The sequence below is a fragment of the Cottoperca gobio genome, chromosome 4, assembly GCF_900634415.1.
Source record: "Cottoperca gobio chromosome 4, fCotGob3.1, whole genome shotgun sequence".
NCBI classification, from domain to species: domain Eukaryota; kingdom Metazoa; phylum Chordata; class Actinopteri; order Perciformes; family Bovichtidae; genus Cottoperca; species Cottoperca gobio.
In genome coordinates, this window is record NC_041358.1 from 9,571,258 (window position 1) to 9,588,524 (window position 17,267).

The window sequence follows — 17,267 nt, forward strand, 5'->3', positions numbered from 1 at the left end:
CTCCAGGCTTTTAAGAAGAAAAAAAAAAAACCGATGTGATATGCTCTCTATTTGCGGCTAATGCATAATGATTCAGAGAAATGCTGGCACAGTAATATTCATCTTTTCATGACCAATGGCTTTTTGCAATGGTTTATTTCAGGAAAGTGATGGAGAATTAGGACACTCAGCTGTACAAAATAACTAAGTGACTGCTAATATACGTACACAAATATCCGAGAAACTCATTGTAAATGAAAATTGGATTCATATAGGTGACTTAAACGTGCAAACATATCATGAGAAACGTGTGACAGTAACTATAAAGTCTCAATTCTCCCAGACAATGTTAAAGCTGAAGTTATAAATGGAAATTTTTAATTGCTGCATCTTGATAGTTGATGTCAATTAAGATACCCCGAGAGACACAGTTGTTTTGAAACGTGTTCATTGAAACAGAAATGACGTGGGCCAACGGATACAACTAGCAGGTCTTTTTTTTGTCTCTTTCCATTGTGCTAATGAACCTGTTTTCTCTGTCTACTCCGTATCCACAGGAGAATCATTTCTAAAACTGCACCCTCTCATCAGCGCTTCATGGACTTCAACCCGCAGCTGTCAGTTTGATTCAGCTTGGCATATAAAACATAAACACTAAGCAGTTTGATAGGCCCTGTAATATATTTATTTGAAATAACAAACGCCATAGGATTAACTTGGTTGCAAAGGCCAGTGGACCAAGGTGGGATAAACCTTCCAATCCTCCTTTTATTCCATCAGGCGTTTGGTTTGAGGCACTCATCAACATTAAGCAGTTTAATAGGCTCTGTAATGTGTTTTCTATTGAAAACCAAGATGTGAGGATCTTCCCTTTATTTATTATATATTAACACAACTGCTGAAGGAGGCTCAGACTCCCACTATACTCCAACAAATGCAATGAATCCTCATGTTTAATCTACTCTTGAATCTGTCTTTGAATATTTGGCTGCATCCTAAGCTTGATATAGATAAGAAACTATTTTTTTGGAAGATCTGGGTCCTTGTCTTGCGGGACCTCTATGAGGGCGATAATTAGTTAAGTCATTCACAACTCTAAAACAACATAATCATTTTTGTAAGGAATCTTCAATTAGTTCACAAATTTGTCTCAACTTCTTCAAAACCCACGGACTGGAACGCTTCCTGCTCTATTCTAAGTTTATTTGTAAGGGGACATGAATCTTCAAAGTACTACTCCATGCTTCTGAATCGCTCAGATACTAAGTCATCTAATTTTAAAGCAGGGTGAGAAACTGATTTAAATATGTCATTTTCTAAGGAGCTGAACTTTGAAGGAATTTTAAGAAAATATCGAGGCAGATGAAAACATGATAACATTTACTGGACTCAAATTAAAGTTATTCAGAGATAAACTGAGGGACAGTCCAGAGTGCTGTATGATGGCGCACAGGTGCACCTTCCGTGGCCCTGCCCAAAAGAGTAAACTTATTGGACAGCCATTCAAGGAAATATTAAATGTATTATTGGTGAGGATGTTCTATTTTCTCCTAGTTGGTACATCTTGTGTGATCCCCTACCACTGTAGATGCAGATTGGCTTCATACAGCTCATATGGTGGGTAAGATCTTATCATCATTTGTGTTTGGAAGTCTGCTGATTGGCCTCCAGTGAACGTACAATATGGTTCAGACAACTGGGGACTGGAGCAGCATCTGAGAAATTATCTATCTGTCTCATTAACCAGGTGGAAGATTATGCTTAGAAATGTAGAAAATACCTTCACTTTGTGAATGGAAAATATTTAAGGCCATAAACTTAACCCCAAACTCCCAGAACTTGGACCATCTTTGATTTACCTGATTGTGAGATTTGGATGTACGTCTACGGCCAATGTGATGTTTTGTATGTTTCCTTTTATTTTATTGTTTAGTTGGATTAGGATTTATTATTATTCTCTTAATTATCTGGGTTTTTTTCTATTTCAGTTTGATACAATTTATGTAATGTTCATTTCTTGTTTACTTATTTCATCTCTATTGGTATTGTACTGTTTGTATTAGCGATTGCAGTTGACTACCCATAAATGTATCATTCAGACGAGCTGGATACTAATAGATGTGCTACACATAGGAAGTCTTAAGGGAGACCATCTCTAAAGGCTATCCGAAACACCTGCACAGCCCACTGCTCCATCCATTAGATATAAGCTAGTCTCAGATGGCCTATTCTCAATTGGACAAGATCATTAGTTTAGCTTGTGCCCCTATCACTACATAGACTTAACTGTTATCTCACAAGGGACTCTCACCTGCAGTCCTGTGCATTGCTTCTCCCACTGTGTGCATCCCACGCGTTCTTACAGTCCTTCTCCCTGTGTTGCCGGATCATCCTTTACTTTAGTGCTGCATCCTCTCTTCATCTCCATTCCATCTCCACTCTTTTCTCTTTTAGTTTCCTCATCAGCTTTGTTTTCCTATATTTTTATCCTCAATTCTCCACCAACTTTCCACTCTTATACCTTCTCTTTCTACTCCACTCACACCGCATTCCCCCTGTCCATTTGTTCTCCTGTCTATCATATCTGCCTCCCCGGTATCCCCCTCCTCCCTGCTTCTTTTCTAACCCATTCACTATTTTCTCCTGTTCTCTTTGCCTTAACAGAGCCTCACATTATCCCTCTCCTGCTTCTATTAGGGCTAGCCTGTCAGCCCCAAGCCTTAGTTAATCACTCAGGCAGTCGGGCAGCTCGCTTCTAGCTCCCTGGACACTAATAGCAAGACAAGCAGAGTGCGAAAGCAGGGGGGGGCAAGGGGGCGGGGTGGACTCATTAGGAATACAGGTATTTAAGGAAATGGTCCATTTCAAATCAAAAGATAATTTGTCCCCAGCCTTTGTGTGAGACAGGCTGGAGTTATATTAGGTCAGCTACACATGTGAAGTGGTTGGGTTGTGCTGATGGCTCTGCCGGGCTGTTGACATTATCAATTTGAGGCTTGATAAATACTTCAAGAGTTCAGATGGCTTATCTTATTCCCAAAAGAGAGGTTGGGTTTGTTACCCGAAGGCATTTTTTTATGCTGACTCAATATTGCTACCATGCTGATGGGGCAAGACACGATACAGTTGAAATATGACCTCCATTTGCACAGTGGCATTAATTCAAATTTAAACAAAAGTTGCTGTCAAGCCTCTGAGGTGATCAATGCCTTTCAACAAATACCTCATTGCACATTTTATGTTTGCAGGCCAAATCAAAACTAGTTAGTTTCATTTGCCTGTTAGCTATGAGTCTTTTATTCTGAGGGGAATGACAATACTTTTAGGCCTTAATCTACACGACAATTTCTTGTCTAGCTTTTTATGGATCTATTCTTTGTGTTCAAGGGGTGAACACTAACACCTGAACAAATTAAAAGTTGAATGTATAAGTAATAAAATGCAGACGGACATTCGCTCTTCATTAAAAAACACAGCCTCATCATTTATTTGAATGAAGCCAGTCCATCGACTCAGTAGTGGTGCCAACGCAGAGGCAAAAAACAGAGGCAAAAAACGTTGCTCAACATTTGTCAGACTGCATCATGACTTATGGTGGTATGCTTGCCAATGTTAGCAAACTTTAGATACTGTTGTGTAACTGATATTACTGGGTCATTTTGATGACCTAGTGACTTTTACAATTGTATATTTTGCATGTGATAGATCAAAATTTCAGCACAAAAGTTAAGTAAACACTATTCTCTTGAAGCAGTCATTTTGGTGTAGTGGCCACAATCCCAATTGGTCCAAAAATACTTTTTTCCCCCATTCATAATCAGTACAAAGAATTACAAACACTTCAAAATTACTGTTTTATCTTAATGTGAGTCTTTAGTAAGTAAGCAAATATAGCACCTTTCTAGATCAAAGACAAAGGCAAAACATAAAATACAAACACAATGCAAGAGTCATAGATCCAATTAGGTCCAATAACAATTAAAAAAATAATTTTTGTGCAATGCATTTGTGAGAAACCAGCCAGAGAATTCTCACGTTCATGCTCTATGGGCACAAACGCATTGATGCCTGAAGAACATTTTCAGAATAGGGCCACAGTGAGCAACTTGGTCCCCTTGTGGTCCTCCTCCACGTCAGTCAGGTGACCTAATGATGACATCTTAAAGCAGCTGACCCAAGAGAAACCCATTCTGTCAGTCCTGTGTGTCCATAGGGGGCGCTAAACAAAAGTGACTTAGTCGTGCTACATAAAGGTGTTTATATACGGAAAGAAAACCACAAACTATTCTCAACAATTACCTCAGATTTTGACACCGTAACTGTGGACATTATAAACTTGGATGTTATTATGCCGAACAGGTGTTCTTGTTATTGTGTCCACCCCATTCATTCTAAAAATGTGTCTGATATCAATTAACAGAATGAGTAAGACTTGCTGTACAAAATTGTATGCAGCAGTACAGTGGGTACAGAGGAGGTGGACCTGTCACCATGTTGACATCCCTACTATTAGAGGAACATTCTCAGGTGCAGTGGCTGGCGGTCTCCAGTGTTTACCAAGGAGCATCATTAGCCAGGCGTCTCACAGCCTTAAAATGTCATATATCCACAGTAATGAACTGTGAGAGCACGCACTATTCCCAAACTTCCCCGCTGCAGCGCCCACATTAATCCAAATGTTCAAACTCTGCAACTCGAGTCCCTCCACTCATTAACAGTGGCAGATATCAAGATAGGAATGATGAGAAAGTGGCCGCAAGTCAGGACATATAATAAAGAGAGAGAGAGAGAGAGAGAGAGAGAGAGAGACAGAGACAGAGAGAGAGACAGAGAGAGACAGAGAGAGAGTCATAAATGGGAAAATACCCCGGAGAAATGGCTCCGGCTTGGATGACAAACAGCATGAATTCATTTTGTTTAGAGACGTTGACAGCTTCTTATTTTAGTGCCAGAAACATAATCATAAGGATGTACTACTCAATATGTCGTGAAACAAAACGTAGCCTATAATAAAGACTCCTTTTATACAGAACAAGTGTTTGTAAATAAAATACGTAACATTCAGCTGTAGACGCTTAAAGGTTTCATGCAGTTGTTTTCCAGAAAATAAGAAAACTAAAATGTATACAACTGTATTTCCGTGCCCTGTTACAATATTAATGTTTGTGCTGTATACCAAAAAAAACATACTGAATAATTGCTTTATTCAGTAAGCAAAAGTTTTTTATATAGAACATTTCATTCCAGGTGGAAGTACAATGTGCTGCACAACGCAGAAGCCATCATGGAAGTTGCAGCCACAAACACTATATGAATACTTTAGAGATAGAATATATGATATACAGTAAGTAAACACAATTAAAACAGACTCATGAATAATACATGTGTGTTGAAACCATTACAAGGTAGAAATAAAATAATTAAGACCAACAGTTGACCAACAGTTGACCAGTAAAAAAAAGTTAAAATCAATAAAATAAGTATGCATAAATTAATAATAATTATGAACTGCAAACCACAATACTTAAAGGCACAGCTAAAAAGTAATGTTTTCAGTTTAGTTTTAAAAGGGCCTTTAGTGCTCCATGTGCTCCATAGTGTTGGAGCACATCTAACATGATTGGGTAGGATGTTCCAGCAGCTTGGACCATAAAAGGTAAAAGGCAGTTCCACCAATTTTTGTGGAGACCCGGGGAATAACCAGATGGCCTGATCCAGATGACCCGAGGGGACTAGCTGGTTCATAGCTCGCAAGCATGTCAGAGATATATCGTGGTGCCAAACCATGCTGGGCCTAAAAACCAGTGTAACGACCTCAGCACAGGTAATGTGTCACATGGTTGTAGTTCCTTTTCCTAGTTAAAACTCTAGCAGCTGCGGTCTGGAGTAGCAGCAGACGATTGAGATTTGTTTTTCATAATCCTATGAGCAGCATGTTACAGTAATCTCGCCGACTGGAAATAAGATTCAATTATATCAAACTTTATTTATAGAGCACATTTCTTAAATAATAACATGCAACACACTGAACCTTAAATAAAAAATGGCACATAAGAGTAAAACAATTGCAGAATATAAAAGTGCCAGAAAATACAAGACACTTACACTTACGTTCTGACATGTTTTTGAAATGATTAATAAGGATCTTGAAATTTAGATCGCTGCCTGAGATTACACCCAGATTTCTAGCTTTACTTTTGATCTGAGATGATCTGAAATGTAAATGGTAAATGGACTGCAAATTATATAGTGCTTTTCCAATCTTTACGATCACTCAAAGCACTTTACAACACATGTCAGCATTCACCCATTCACTACCATACAAGGTGCACATCAGCTCGTCAGTAGTGATAACCATTCACACACACTTACACAGCGTTTGCCATCGGGAGCAATTTGAGGTTCAGTATTTTGCCCAAGGACAATGGATAGAGGGGCTCTGGCTCAAAAAAGTTTGAGAACCACTGATGTAGAGCGATCCAAGTATCGAACCTTGGGGCACTCCTCTCCTAACACCAAATTTAACAGTGATATTTACATGCGTCTTGTTTAATCAGATCACAAGTGAACAGCTCTAAATACGACAATTCCAACATTAGAATGCGTCTCCACATGCGCCTCAAGTGACCACTTGTGATTGGATCTCACTTCCCTGGTCTATATACAAATAAACACGTACATCCTTTCTTTTTGCAAAACCCAAGTGTGTTGTTGTTTTTAAGAGGCAGCAATGCACTTCCCGTGCCTAGTCTGCCGGAAATCAAAACAATACGGATTGGGGCTGTGGTCAAATATTAATAAAGATATGTCCCATGTCTTTTCCTGACCATATATTGTGTGTGTTAAAAATAAAGTATGACAGTCCGTAGCCCACATTCTTTTCACAGTGTGCAACGTTGTGAATTGAATTAGAAATAGATATATAAATTGTCATAAACACTGTCATGCTCATCTGACAGAAATCATAAAAACAAATAACAAAATAATGTATAGCTGATGCCAGGCATCATATTTATTTGATAGCTTTAGAACTCTGAGGGAATGATGTCTCATTGCTTCGACTGCTTTCTCTTCGAGTCTCTTCCTCCTTCGCTCGGATATCCCGTGGGCGGCACAAATCCAAGGAGAGGAGGCGAGGAAAGGAATCAAGGATGTACAAACTGGGAAAGGAGAACGTCCTTTAGTGTCTGTGTTCAGCTCAGCCGCTGAATGATTTCAGAACGAACCAGGAACTCCACTTATTTATTTTATTTTCCTTCCAATCCCTCTCTTTTTTCCTTTCTTCTTTTATGTTTATGGGGCAAATTCATGAAAACAGCACATTTCTGTTGTCGTATGATAAGAATATGAAAAACTGATTTCCATGAAAACTTTGTAAAAATAAATAATTTTAGGAACATTTTACATGTATTCTGACACGTAGACCATGTAGAAAATTATAAAAAATGTTTCTTAATGCTGATACCATGGTGATCTGCATTGTTTCAAGGAAGTGCATGATGTTCAGTTTAAGGTGTGACTAGATATCTGTAACCCAGATTATGATTGGGAATTATTTTTGGAAATGTGTTTTTATTGTTAAAATGAATGTCTGATCAACTTTATTGTATCATAAATTTCTGTTCTGTGTGAAGGCACAATTAGAAAACTAATAATCTTAGATATTTTTATTCAAATACATAATCAATATGATTCACTAGAGTAAAAATCTGAAATGAGTTAAATCTTAATCTCCTAGACAAAATATAAAGGTGATGATATGATGTCGTCTTTACTGACCAAGACTTGTGGTCATCCATTAAGGCTGTCAGCGGACTTCTATCCAGGAGAATTGATAAAATACATCGCACATTGCATAAAAAGAACGTGATGAGAAGACTGGAGTGTGTACAAACAAAGTATGTTTGGGTTCCTGTTCATGTGGTCCAACTGATTGGGAATGACAGCGTCTACTTATGCAGACCATTTTTATATCCAATCTAGACTTCAATCAGTTTATCTCCTCACGCTGACAACTTGTTCCTCTTATCTCCTCGACACTCAATCTCCTGTGTCTCAGGAGGCTGGAGCAAAAAGACTTACACTAATTTACATCCAGGACAGCGCTCAATCAGTTGGCTTGTTTTGATTACCGTGCTGAATTATTGAGATTTGCAGAGGAAGTGGCTTCCAGTAAACGTGAAACATAAGATTTTTGGGGCTTTGGAAACATTTCAGATTTGCTGATATATTAACTGATTCCCATATGTATTGCCCTGACACTGTGTGTTTCCGTGTATATGAGCATGTGTTGTGTAATTTTACATGGAGAAGGAACATATCTTTGGAAAGTCACAGTGACTGTTTTCTCTATTGCTCCAAAATCGTTCCATCCCACGGATAGATGCCCAATAATGCGACTGCAAGTCAGGCAGCATCCGCCACATTTCTCACCCCATTAGCTGCAGTCAGACTGAACATGTGGAAGTTTCAAAACGTTATTGACAAAAATACAAGTGTTTCGTAACAACAAATGATGGATATGGTGAAGGAGAGAGTGTAGAGGCGGAGCGTAAGCAAGAAATATGTGTTTTAAGAGAGGGGTAATTACTGGTTAGGGATAGCTGACAGCGGAAATTGTTACATATTTCGATGGATTTTCTTTTTTAAATGCCAGAACATCATATACCTAAAAACATGATTTCCCATTGTTAGAATATGCCTAAATATATATCAGGCAGTTTAGGAAAGAAAGTTAAACTCTGATGAAGGTAAAACCTGAAACACACGTGATAAAGTGGATTGTTGCTATTAATACAATAATTGCACTAGCAGTGCTGCTTTAGCATTAGAAGATACTGTATTACAAGATTAACACATACGACTAGTTAACTTGTTAGATTTTAAATTAGGAAGGGATTATTTTCTGCATGTGAATATTCAAATTCAAACACTACACATATTACAAAAAGTGTTTAGAAAGTCTATGAAGCTTGACCCCCCACTCTCCTCTAATATTCCAAGACAGTGGATGCATTGAAATTATTTTCTTTGAGCAGTTTTAAAACGCTGAACTCAATGCTCTAAAGCTAGTGAGTTCATTGAAACTGACAAATTCTGAACACCAAAACCTCTGAACACGATGCAGACTTTTACCACTTCCAAAAACACTTGAACTTTTTTTCATTAAATGCCACCACAGCCTCTCAGAGTTGGGCTGTAGTGGGGCATCAGCTTTGATTGCTCCCTGGCCTACAGTGGAGCTGCAGATCCATACATGGCGGCAGTGGGCAGGTGCAGGAAAAGGCCTAGATAATTGGCTGGCTAGTGTGGCTGGGCCTCCGGTGGGGCAAGGCTGAGACTCCTGAGGAAGACACACAAAATGAGCTACTGCATCAAAAATTGAGGTTGGCAACCTCCATGCACGTCTGGGCGATTTTTCAAATGAGCATTTCTCGGCCCCAGAGGAGACCATGGCGCTCCTGCTATCATAAGCAATTGGAATAGAAATGGACACAAAATATTTTTTTTCTGGCATGCATAAGTAGGTTGGGCAAGAGGGCAAGCTGTGATGTTCATAAGGGTGGCTGACAAGAGAACAGGACATGTTTCATTTTCTAAAGAAATGAGGTTAGTATATTTTTGTTACTGTAGTTTTTCTTTTAAGCTTCACATTTCCTTTTCCTGTTCTTTAAAGAATAAAAAGAGATCAGAGAAATGGTCTTTGATACCTAATAAGAACTGTAAGGGCTGTGTGGTGCGTCCTGCTCCCACTGACAGAGCTTTGAAAGCCCAGAGCAGAAATAGCTAAATTTTCACATCAATGCTTCAAAACCTATTTTAAAGGTTTGATAAATGTTTTTCTAGACATCTTTGCTATCAGCTCTCTTTAATCCAAAGGAGCTATAATAACACAAGGGTCTGCATTTTGTTTTACAGTTGCATATGCAGCTTAAGGCCCTGTCACACATATCCGTTTGGCAGAAACATATGCTGGCGTATCTGAAAATTTGTCCAAATACGTCCAACTTTTCATCGGATCGGAAAAGTGAACATATATAGATACACATGTCTAACCTATTGATAGCGTATCACTTACTTATACAAAATGTATCAGACGAACACCCAACGAATGCATAACATATACGCTGGTTTACGTTGATATAAGGTAAGGTATAAGTAGTATTCGTTAAGAGTTCACTGTGTTACGCTGGGGTGCGTTGTTGAACGCTGATGTTTTGAGCATGTTCAAAATTACCGGACGTACCCGACGTGTGCTTCATAAGATATGCAGACGTTACACGTAAGTTACGTTACGTTAGACATACGTGAATACGGAATACCTACCTACCTACCTACTTACCTATGTAAATATAAGTAAGTACGTAAATACCTACATAAATATAGTACGTAAATACCTACGTGACCTATGTTAGAGGTACGTTAGATATAGGCTACGTCGGCTGACGGTGAACCCTACAGCCAACTTATTGATAACAAGTGGATAACCTTTTCGTAACTTATGTTAAGCTATATAGGGTCCCTGTGAGTAGCTCATCCTGAGTTCTTCACAGCACGTCTTGATGAATACATCAACCCATCATCAACCCAGCATCAGAGAGCATGGAGGATGCTGAGAAGCTGCGACGAGAGTACATTCTAGCCGTTCTCCAGCATCAGAATGACGTGAACCAAATGGCACTTTTCCAACTCTGTTGGCCAGACGCTCTGATACGTTTTATATAAGTAAATGATATGCTATCAATAGGTTTGACATAAATTATAATAATTTGTTATGTATTTGTTATGTATACGTCAGCTACAACACTGCTGTGGAAAAGTTGGACATATTTGGACAAATTTTGAGCTACTTTTCATATACGGCGCCATGTTTCTGCCATACGGAGCTGTGTGACAGGGCCGTATTTCTGGCGTATGTCGTCTGCGTCCTTCGAACGATCACAACTTACCCAACGTATTGCCGATATTTCGTATACGCCAGCATACGTTTCTGCCATACGGATATGTGTAACAGGGCCTTTAATATTTAAAGATGCAGTGAAATGGCAGATTATTCTTTAACATGCCTAGCATTATACATTTTGAAGACAGAAAATGTGAATATCATTTCAGGTGGGATCAAATTCTTGAGCGATTTGATGGCTTATACGAAAGGAAAAAATATAGAGAAATTATTACAAAGACTGCAGCACTTGGAAGTTAAAGTAAAAAGTTTCTGCCAATTTATTTCCGAATACACAATTCCAGGCCATGATAAAACTAGTGGGAGGGAAGTCACACAGTGTTCTTTCACCTTTTAGCTCTTTTTTGGCCTCCTCCAATTCCCCAAATATCTAGCTCTTTAGTGGCTAAATCGTCGAGTATACTACTTTGCTAGGTGCTACAAGCATTGCCAGAGCTTTTGAGTGATTTGAGTAACTGTAAACCAAAACAGTGAAGTGTCAGCTATGAAACCAAAGCAATGAGTTGAAAAGACATTTTGAGGCCATCATGTTTTCAGTCAAATTATGGATTTAAGTTCAATATGTACTCTCCTTTTACTAGTTGGCTATTTAATTGCTACTTGTTTGACTTGATTCACCTGTTCTGTTTAATCTCTATAAACAGAACAGTCGTGGAAACCACTGGCTATTGACTGATGATGATTTAGTTTTTAATCAGCCTAAAACTAGCTTTGAAACTGGTTACTTGTAAAACAAGTCGTTTACATCGTCTCTCAACCCCAAATCTATTCACGCACCTCAATTTGCTAATCGGAGTCTTAACAAATGATGGTCGCACGGATAAGGAAGTCTTGGCCTGGATATCCACTGGCTACAGGAAAACCAGAGCTATAGCCCCCTGCTACCAGAGGCTCATTGTCGTCACACCATTTGCAGATGGGTTCCAAGATTGGCTTGCTGACTTCCGTCTGCCATTTGATGCAAGGCGTGATCGATTTATCAGAGCTTGTTGGCTAAAAACTGCTTGCTGCGACTGGAAATGTGTTTGCTGAAAGAAAGCGTTTGACGAAAAATCAAAGCTATGACCTAAAAGAGGCTAAAACGTTCTTTGGAGTCAGTTAAAACTTGACGTGGGTCCATCACAGCGAGCGACAACTTTCACTTAGGTGCAGCTTTAAAGGCTTCTAACAGAACAGGATACACACATCATAGATGTAACTGTAGGGACATTTGCAGTAGGTAATCCTTAAATCTTTCTAATCTTTCCACTCCATTATCCCAAATATTTTATTCACTTCAGGGCTTCTCGGAAATCTGATGAATTCAGGATAATATACTTTCCTTTGATCCAGTTTTTAGCCTACCTCACGCTTGAACAGAACTTGGCAGATGATTGAGGGACAAATTTGCATTTGGCCGACGAAATCACTATTTTTATAGACCCCTTTTGCAATTACATATTCTCTGTGTTAATGTTACTTTCCGATGGAATTAGTTCTTTATGTGCTCCGATGCTTGTAGTCCATTAATTTAGTTTTATTGCCGCTAAATTAGATTCACTTACCCCCTCTAGCAAAGAAGCACATTGTGCATAAAAATAGCTTATACCCCTAAACAATATTCAGCTCAAGTACACTGAAGGTAGGCCACATGCATGTCAATAACCTTCACAACTCCTTCATGTTTCAGACGTTTATTGTGAAATGAACTGAATTGCTCTCTCTCTCTCTCTCTCTCTCTCTCTACCCTTTCATTTGAGTTCTAAAAGTCACATGCTGCCTCTGCCAGGCTAGAACACAGTGTCTCACCGCCTACTTCAAGTCTCTGAGGGAATGTTTTCTCCGAGGATCTGGCTTTGAGATGATGATAATATTATCACCTTCACCCACCACATTCTGTACAGACGGCACTCTTTCACTCTCACCCTTTCACATTATGCTTTAGTGCCACTATTAAGGCATTATGAGTTTGCATGAGTGTTTTCTTTCTTTTAGAGAAAGGGCTGCGACACTCGGGGTCACTTTGGGAATTGTGTCTGATTGCAGTTTGTGTGGTGAACTATGAATTACATTTTCAAAGAGCCGTGTAGATTGCTCTGTGGGGAACTGCAGCTAGGACTATGCTGAGGAGAAACAACATAATGCTGAACAATAAAAGTAAAGCAACAAATGCTGATTGCTGAAATATTTCAACTCTCAAATCGCAGAACATCTGTCTCTTGAGGAGGCAAATGGTTCTACCATCATTTTAATACAAAATGTAAACACTTTTTGAGATGTACTAAGATATAGACATAAATCTTTGCTTGCCTGACTAAGTAGCTATAAATTAAACATTTTTAAAACAAAAGATAGTTAGATTCTTTAAATTATTGCTACGAATAACTAATGACAATCATATTCAAAATAAATGCGACTTTAAGGCCAAAAGAGATTTGTTTTTTATAACTGTACATGTCAAAACATGGATACCACACGTTGAAATATATTTTGTTGTTTAATTTTTAGCATTAGAATTGAACTATGATGATGTTTGTTTTATACTGAGCTGTATCTAAATATTTGCTTGGTGTTACTTGCAACAGATACTTTATACACGGAGGTCGGTGTCTGATATCAAATATACTTTGCTACGTTAAAGTGTGAAACCTAATGTTCATCAGTACTCTGACCCAACAGCTGAGGGATGACTGTAAACTGGAAGAGTCCTGTATCTCCAAAAATGAAAAACAGTGGATTAATTTGTTCTGAGGAATAAATAAATCTATTGTAACTCATGGACAATACATATGATAGTTATATTCGGAAGGACATGAAGCTTTTGTTTGTCTTTTTTCCACCTTGTTCTCAATGATGTGCTTCTGTATTTATTTATATATTTTATTTTCGATGTGTATACCCAAACTCAGCTTCAGCGAAGTCGAGCCTGAAACGTCATAGACTGTATATAAGAGGTGGGTGTGGTCACCATGACGTCACCCATTGGTTTAACTTCAATTTTTAAGCCGATGTTTTGGCCGTCGCCATCTTGGTTTCTGAAAACCAAAGTGAGTCATTTCTTGGTTTTTATTTGCAAAAGAGGTGCATTTAAACTGAGCCATGGACATTTAAACACTATGAAACTTAGTTTTCAGCGATAGAATCTTGCATTCATATTTGATCAATTAAAAATATATTTGTATTGCTTTCAATGCTTTTAAGCTAGTGAGTTGATTGAAATGAACACATTCGAAAAGACCAGAACCTTGGAAGCACCATGCTTTTACCACGACATAAAACACAAACTTTTCTCATTAAATTCCACCACGGCTCTGCCATCCTCTTGAAGTTAAGCTGAAAAGATACTTTAATTGCTCACTCATCTGGAGTGGAGCTGCACAAGGTCATTTCAGGTGATCTTGGGATTAGTTTAGCTCTAAGGTCATATTTGGAATGGCATCATTTGTCTGTCATTGATATGTTTTTATGTATTTGAACTTAATGATTTGATGGTATATGTAATGATAGGGACATTATGTAATTTCTTTATGGGCATACTTTGTCTGTGTCATGGTTATGTCTTTGAGAAGACAAGCGCTTTAATAAATCTAATATTAATTAAATAAATTTAATAAAACCTTGCACCCTTGGTAATAAAACCTTGAACAGTCATAGAAAAATCTTTTCACATATTAAAGCCTCATTAACCAGAATTTGCTTTGAATTAAATTTATTTTAATTAAAATAAAATAGATGGACTGTGTATTGGCTGTAGAGCTAAATGGTTCTGATTACTGTTTTCATCTAAAGGCCAAGATCTAACTCCACAAAGCACAGACAGAAACATCACATCATTAAGCCCTGTCCCAAATAATCACAGATCTGCCATCAGTAAGCTCCTGTCTGAGTGTCAGATGATCGGTATAAGAAGTCGGAAACGGTCCTTATCACCAAAGCAGCAAAAAGGTAATCTTATCTTTTTAATTTTTTTGTAACACAAAACACATTGGCTTTATAATAACCGACTCAAAAGACACTCTAATGGGAATTACTTTGTTTTAGTTACCGCATGTGCTGAGCTTAATGTCACATTACAACTTGCATAAATACTTAAATGTCCCATTTTTTTAAGACCTGTTGTCTACACTGGTCTTGCACTTCGACTTCTTCTTTGTAATAATGGAGGAATTAAGATGGCTGCCTCAGCTTGAAGAAATCCGATTCAAGTTTTCCTCATTGTTTCCCCCTCACATATCACATTGCTAGCTCTGAGTTACATAGAGCCATTGAGTAAACGATTACGCACAGATGTTGGTTTTTATTTTTGAAATGCATGGATAATTATAAACTGAATAGTGATTCAGTTTATGCAGAAAAAATAATGACAAAAGCAAAACACCCGACACTCTGGTGCATGATGGGAGTAACGCTCTGTTCCATTAAATGTTGGAAGCTGGAGAATGCTGGTAGGGTGTAATTACAGTATTAGTATGCTACAGCGATCTCGTTCACATGCGGGAAAATAAATGAATAAAAAATTGATGCTTGTGAGATTTGATTTAAGCAGCAGAAATGTATGTTTTCCACGCAAACCAACCGCTGGTGTTACAGTATGTCAATGCGAGACAATTGCAAATGCAAATTCCATTCTTCCCTCGAATAATCCATTCTCTATACTCTCCTGGTTAGGAGCGATGCAATATATCCCAGCATACACCGTGCTTCATTACTAAAGTCCAACTTCATAGTGCAGATTTATATGATTATGAATTCATCACGCTGATTCTGGTTTGATTTTATGGGGAAAAAAGCATTTTTTTTCATTTAATGCCAGTTAATACAATGTTGGATAACTTGTGGTTGAGAAATCTTTCAAATTCCACCTGTTATTTCCACTTGATCTTTCCTTTCATTGTGCAATGCTAGCAGGAAGGAAAGATTTGCATTTTTCTGACATCTCTGACATAAAGCATTACTGCCGTCTTAGCGTGTGATGGGGAATACTCTGGGCGATTTGAGTCTTTGAACCTGTATTTCCGCACTCTGCGTTTTCATCATATGAAATGGTTAAAGATCAGAGAGTCGTAAGAGAATAAGAGTGTGTGAAGCAGCTGCATACTATACAGTGTACAGCTCAAAGCTCTTGGGGGACACAGGATGTGATGCTTTATTTCAGGCTCGGGGTAAGACATAAACCCCCGCAAATTACAACAGACTGCTCCAAACCAGTTTAAGACTCACCTGAGATAATGGGCTTTGATGCTGTGTCTTCCCCACTGCCTCCAGCAGCCATCCATCAGCACAAATCCAAAAGCGCAGAAATTATCTTCCTGTTACTACATAACATCAAATACATTCCTGCATATCTTACAAATCAGCCAAATGTGGTCAGTTGTTGCTTTAATCACAAAACGTACAAATGTACAAAACACAAAAATGTAATTGTATATAGCGATCATATCACAATAGAGAACACATTTTGTCCTTTAGAGGTCTCATATCTTGGATTGATGTCCAAAGGAATAAATTAGTATTTAATGATCCAGAGAAACATGATATATGTAAAGCTCCAGCTACCGGCTCTTTTTCTGTAGATCAGTTCTGTGATGGTTAGATTAGCTGACTTCTTACCAAGCCATCCAGGAAAACGACAGAAAGGTTTCAGAAAGGTTAAAAGTGTCATTCGGAGCTTCTTGCGGATTAACTCTTAATGATATTAACAAACCACTGATTTTCTTTCCTTTTTTCCCCCGGATGAAATGGATCTTGAATGCAGCGTGCATCTAAAATTGTTCAAAGCTCTTAGAATACTTTTTTCTATTACTCAGTTTATATATTTTAATAACAACATATGTATTAAGTATGTAACAGTATAAAAACAGTGGTGATGCAAAACCTTTTGGCTTGATTAGTCACAGCTGTCTGAGGTGTCAACCCTTCAGAAACCCTGTCTAGATAACTAGATATTTATATTTGCTATTCATTTTTAGAAATGTCAGGTCCCAAGGATCAGTTTTGGCGCTGATTGGGATATATTTTAATGGAAACTCCAATAACCGCCTTGGAGTTGTATGCCTCCGCCAACCAGTCAAGTGGCAGTTTACATCAATGTCTGTTCAAAATCACTTCATTATTTTATTAGACATTTGTGTTAAATTGAAGAAAATTCCCACAAGGCTGACGCCGGCCGGGTGGCATAAGAAGAGCTGATCAAAAAACTATCCTCTCCACTCTTCTGTACTTTTGCCCACCTCAGTCTGCTAGTGTTGCAGCGTTGCTCCCATTTAAAACAGCTGGCCTCTACGGTGCGAGCATTTCACCTGCATGTGCAGCTCAATAGACCTTTTTCAGAGCAGACATTTTGCAA